Below are 6,056 nucleotides of genomic sequence, written 5' to 3'. Positions count from 1 at the left end.
CCTACCACACCACACAAGCCCAACTCAAGACCATCTCCTCAGAGACTGGTTTCGCCACTCCTGGCTCCACCCCAGTCAAATCTTGACTCCTACATCCCTCCTACTCTGGGCACTCGTTCTGCATTGGTGTCATTCCTACCACACCACACGAGCCCAACTAAAGACCATCTCCTCACGGAGACTGGTTTCGCCACTCCTGGCTCCACCCCAGTCAAATCTTGACTCCTACATCACTCCTATTCTGGGCACTCGTTCTGCATTGGTGTCATTCCTACCACACCACACAAGCCCAACTCAAGACCATCTCCTCACAGAGACTGGTTTCGCCACTCCTGGCTCCACCCCAGCCAAATCTTGACTCCTACATCACTCCTACTCTGGGCACTCGTTCTGCATTGGTGTCATTCCTACCACACCACACGAGCCCAACTCAAGACCATCTCCTCACAGAGACTGGTTTCGCCACTCCTGGCTCCACCCCAGTCAAATCTTGACTCCTACATCACTCCTACTCTGGGCACTCGTTCTGCATTGGTGTCATTCCTACCACACCACACAAGCCCAACTCAAGACCATCTCCTCATAGAGACTGGTTTCGCCACTCCTGGCTCCACCCCAGTCAAATCTTGACTCCTACATCACTCCTACTCTGGGCACTCGTTCTGCACTGGTGTCACTCCTACCACACCACACGAGCCCTTCAGATCATCCGGCACCCCCGGTCGATGGTCATCCCAAACCTACCACAATCACGGCAGTAGCAACATCCACAACGCCCATCCCCATCCAGGATGACCGTAACGTGCCACATCATCTTCAGCCTGTCCGCCCCGGAAGGGGGTCCCCTCTCTTGCGATCCTTCCCGAGGTTTCTTCCTCTTTCCTCAACCCAGCTTAGAGGGAGTTTTTCCTCGCCCAATTGAGGGTCTAAGGACAGGGCGGATCATGCGACACGTTGCCCTAGCTTCAAGACCTTCGGTCTCTACCTCCCAGCCATTCACACCTGCGGGCCAGCTCTTTTGGGGGCAGTGACGGAGCAGAGACGACCAACCGCTCATTCCGAGCAGAGCAAAGATGACCGTCAGCTCCAGAGACTACGCCCCCACCCTGAGTCTCGCCCTACCTTGGGTTCCTCACTCCACTCCGCATTCATCTCATTCTGTTTCAATAAACTGTTAATCTTGAGCGAAGGTGTGGTCTCTTACTAAGTGAAGGGAAGTTGTATTTATACAACGCAGTTTCGGGAGAAGAGACCTCCTTCCGCTTGACCTTAACCACTGCTCCTTCATTATCAACAACTTCTCCCTCCTTATCAACCACTCCTCCCTCATTATCAACAACTCCTCCCTCCTCATGAAACTCACCTGCCTTTCATTATCACCCGGCCAATCCCCAGTGCAATCACCACAGTATAAATACACCTGCGATCTCTCAACCAAGTTGTTTGTTCTGCTCCACGACAGACCAAACATGGGTTGTGAGTATTGCACTTGTAGATCGGCTATTTTCACTATTCTTCAAAATCACCATCCTCCTCCACCCCAACCTCCTCCTTCCGCCTCGATTCTCTAGGAATCCAGGGGGGGCAGTGACGGAGCAGAGACGACCAACCGCTCATTCCGAGCAGAGCAAAGATGACCGTCAGCTCCAGAGACTACGCCCCCACCCTGAGTCTCGCCCTACCTTGGGTTCCTCACTCCACTCCTTATTCATCTCATTCTGTTTCAATAAACTGTTAATCTTGAGCGAAGGTGTGGTCTCTTACTAAGTGAATGAACAGTAAATGAAAATGAACATGACAGTGACGTCTGTAGGATTTAAACTAGCAATGACAATGCGCTTTTGTGCCGATTGGTGACAGGTGTATGATAGAGCTCTATGTCTGTTTGTGATCTAAATGGTAAATGGTGCATTTATATAGTGCCTTTATCCAAGGCGCTTTACATTCATACAATTAGGGCTTCAGAGTCTTGCTCAAGGACACTTCGACACTAACTCTGGGAGAGCCCGGGTTCGAACTGGCAACCTTGCAGTTCCCATCCAGCCAATCTACCCCTGAGAGTAATTTAGCATGAGATCACTTTGTCATATTAGCCTATGTGCTATAGTGTTGTGTGTATATTGTATTGGACGATTCACATACTCTGTGGGTGGAGGTCCAGGTTCATCACTGAAGCAAGGAGGTGATGCTTTAGATCCGTCACTCTTCACAGACACACAGCTGGGTTCTGGGGGCTCTGGTCTGTGGTAAAGACATGACATACACAATAAAATCTAGTCATGTACAGTAATTTTTTTTTGTTTTACATCAGATTAAATTATTATTAAGTATCAGACATAAATACAGCTACACATGGAGCAAGGTAGATCACGTGTGAGAGGAGGTTAACAACTTGGATTTATTGATGAACAGTTTTCATTTGCACAAAAATTGAGCATGATGACAGTGTTATTGTTTGGATGCTTCACATAGCCTACTCTGTGTGTGGAGGTCCAGGTTCATTACTGAAGTCGGGAGGATAACATATAGAGCTGTCGCTCTTCACAGACACTCCGCTGGGTGTTGGAGACTCTGGTCTGTGGTGACTTCTGGAATCATTCAAGAAACAATCTACAATTATCAGTAACATTTTAGACATTGGTTTTATTTTCTTGATAGTCAGTGTGTACAAAGATGCTAACGCTAACGCACACCAAAGTCCTTGTAGCGGTGCCGCCGGCCCACGGGAGAGAACTGCGGAGGGAATCTTGACAAAACAAGAAAGTATCTCTCCTAACAAAATCTTGTACGTTTTGGGTGAGAGAGGTTAAATCTGGTGAAATGGTGGTCCGACGTGGCTCAAATTCCGAATAAATAATGGGCCTTTTGAAGGTTGAAAATCACTGCATTGGAGGATTCACATACTTTGTGTGTGCCGGTGGTTCATCATTACTGAAGCAGAGAGGCGATGCTTTAGAGCCATCACTCTTCATAGACACACAGCTGGGGGTCGGAGACTCTCGTCCGTGGTAAAGGCTTCAGGAATCATGCAAAAGAAAATGTTTCTACAATTATCAACGCACAGTAAATTAAAAAGGTCTGTTAGTTTAACTATTTAAGTAAGTTCTTATTTTTATGGTCACATTATACGTCTAGACATAAATACAAGGAGGTTGTGTGAGGAGCATTGGTTCATGAACAGTTTTCAATCTATCTACATTCATGTTTCAGTCAACCAGACATTGCAGTCTCCTGGGCGATTGTCATTTTCTTTCACGTGGTTCAGATCATGTGGTGCTTTGGCAAAAATAACATGTTTTCTTCTTTTTTTAAAACTTTTTTTACTTGCTCAGGTAAGCGAGGAAAGTGTGAGTTATGCATGCAACTGGCGGCCCGGGGGCCACATGCGGCCCCCAACTTCACGTAATGTGGCCCTCAGGTAAATTTTAGAATACTGATTTATTCATTTAAGCTGTTGTGAGATCTACAAGCTCACAACATGCCGCAGTGGGCGCACCGTGAGCTTGTAGATCGGCTATGTTCAAATAGCCAAAGTTTAAATAGATGTGAAGTAGTTAATATATGTTTTGTAATAATAATCAAAATCTACAAAGGCCTAACTAGTAACTAAAGTTTCAAAACATTGTGGAATAAAAAGTATTGAACATTGGGAATTCTACAGTAAAGTAAAAAGAAATCACACCCGTGTGAAGTGAGGGGTGCTCTTATCATCTTACATCCTCATACATCATCTCATTCTGGCCAATCACAATTTGCGTCGGAAAGCTGGGCATAAGAGGGACTAGCGCCCCTCAAACATACCTCACAAGCACATGACTTACCGGTAGTTACCAAACGCTTTAACTCAAGGCCCAAATTCGACATTTGCCTTCATGGGATCCAAACTAGTGAAAATAGCCGATCTACAAGCTCACAATGCGTCGCTTTGTGCCACATTGTGAGCTTGTAGATCGGCTATTCTCACTAGTTTTTAATTCATGGAATTTCTTAGATTTGTTTGCTTGTTGTTCATTTCATTTCGTTTTTTTGGGGGGGAGGGGAAAACCTTTTGAAATTATATTGTTTTTTTAATAAAAAGAAGCCTAGACTGAAAAAATTAGACCAGTTATTATAACACAGCTTTAGACGGATGTCTGATAGCCGACTATTGCTCAGTGCAGGGGAGGATTCACATACTCTGTGTCTGGAGGTCCAGGTCCATTGCTGAAGCGAGGAGCCTGTTCTTTAGACCGGTGACTCTCCTCCACGGACACACATGCAGCCGGCTGACTCTGGTCTCTGCAGGCTGTGCTGTTGCTAGACTCAGTTCCCTCCTCCTCTCTCGCCACAGGCTGACTCATCGTTTGGTCTTTAATTAAACCTGTTGATGTTATCGTCGATAAAATAGATCAGAAATGTATTAACAGATTGGAAAATTACAGTACATTCAAGCACAACTCGTTAACTGTGAACGACACCATAAAGCATTAGCCTACAGGTTCCACAATGTTCAATTCATCATAACATTTAGAGACATACAAATATACACTTCTATATATAGCCAAAAACAAGAAATCATCATAGAGGAGTGGTTTACGGTGTCAAAAGCCTTTTGGAGGTCCAGCATGACCATGCCGCAGTATTTGCCAGCATCCACCTCGTGTCTGATGTGGTCACTCAAATACAAGAGGCATGTGTCAGTGGAGTGGGATTCAGATTGGAATTCATACATTCATTTTTTTGTGGCAAGATACTTTTCAACCTGTTCATAGACTATTTTTTATTTGTGACTTTGCCATGCTATGTGTGAAATAATGTATTTCCTGTCCTGGTATGAGTATTGAAAGAAAATGAAACATACTGGGGAATAACAAGGGAATATATTGGTTGAAACTATGGTTGAATATTTAACCCTGAAATGTATAGTGTACAGAGAATATATTGTGTGTTGTGTATAGTTGAACCTGGTCATACATGTTCTGTAGACAAAATGACAAGGTTTGATCATAGGGGGAGCTGTGGGGAACAGGTATGTGAGCAATAGTTCCAGGAATAGTTCCAATTCCAGGAAGTAAACTGCCAAGAAGCTATAAAGGAACAGGAAGTGAGGCGCTGAGCCTGGGTTCCATTTTGGGCAGTTAGAAGAGTGTTTGGTGTGGTTCTTAGTTGTTTGTCTACTCTTTTCAAGCCAATACTAAGCGGAAATCTGAACTTAACTCAAACCAATCCACATGTTTGACCGAATAACTTTGTTTAGGGAAGGAGAGAACGTTTGGTCTGACATTTTCTGAGGCTTTGTGCTCCGAACAAACAAATCAGAGGAACCAGCGGAGGACTCCTGACTTAAAGGTTGGGTGAGAAGGAGTAGAGGAGGCTGAACAAACCGTGTCAAAAAGGACACACACATCTATACCTATAGGCTGGGTGCTGGCAGTCATAGAGATTAGAGAATAAATGAAAAATCTGCACACCAATTAATGCTCCCAAAATGTCTTTTACTGAATGGTAACTTTTCGGGCCGTCCAACAAGGATACACTTTTCTTTTTTCCAGTTGGCAATGCACTGCCTTTTTGTTTTATAACTTTTTGGACTTTATTGAGCCAAAGAGAAGATCCACAACGTTCGGATTACTTTTTGGGGATTACTTTGGGATACTTGACTCTGGGACACCTTTAAAGGGACATTGTGGGGAAAAACGTAAGTGAAGTGAACATTTAATTTACATTTTGAAGAGATTGATTGTTCAATTGTATTATTTTTGTTTGATCTACTTTAAATCAGATAAAGAATATTGCAATTTAATTTCAAAATAAATAGTTTGTGTTTCCTTTTTGCTCTTTCAATCTGCCAAGCTTTTTTCCCATACTACCTTCTGTCAAGAAATTCTGTGCATGTGATTCTTTTTCTAAGTGTTACAGTTTGGAAGCACTTGTTTTTGAGTGGTGTAAACCACTCCTACAACTGGCTTTTGTGTGCATAAAAAAATGACCATGGTTGCTATGTTCAAAATAATTTCTGACGTAATTAAATCACACCCGGGTGAACTGGATGACCGTAGCAACCGTGGTCATTTTCT

This window comes from Electrona antarctica (assembly GCF_951216825.1).
Source record: "Electrona antarctica genome assembly, chromosome: 2".
In the NCBI taxonomy this organism is placed as follows: domain Eukaryota; kingdom Metazoa; phylum Chordata; class Actinopteri; order Myctophiformes; family Myctophidae; genus Electrona; species Electrona antarctica.
The sequence above is the reverse complement of the archived record's forward strand: the minus strand, read 5'-3'. Positions refer to the sequence as shown.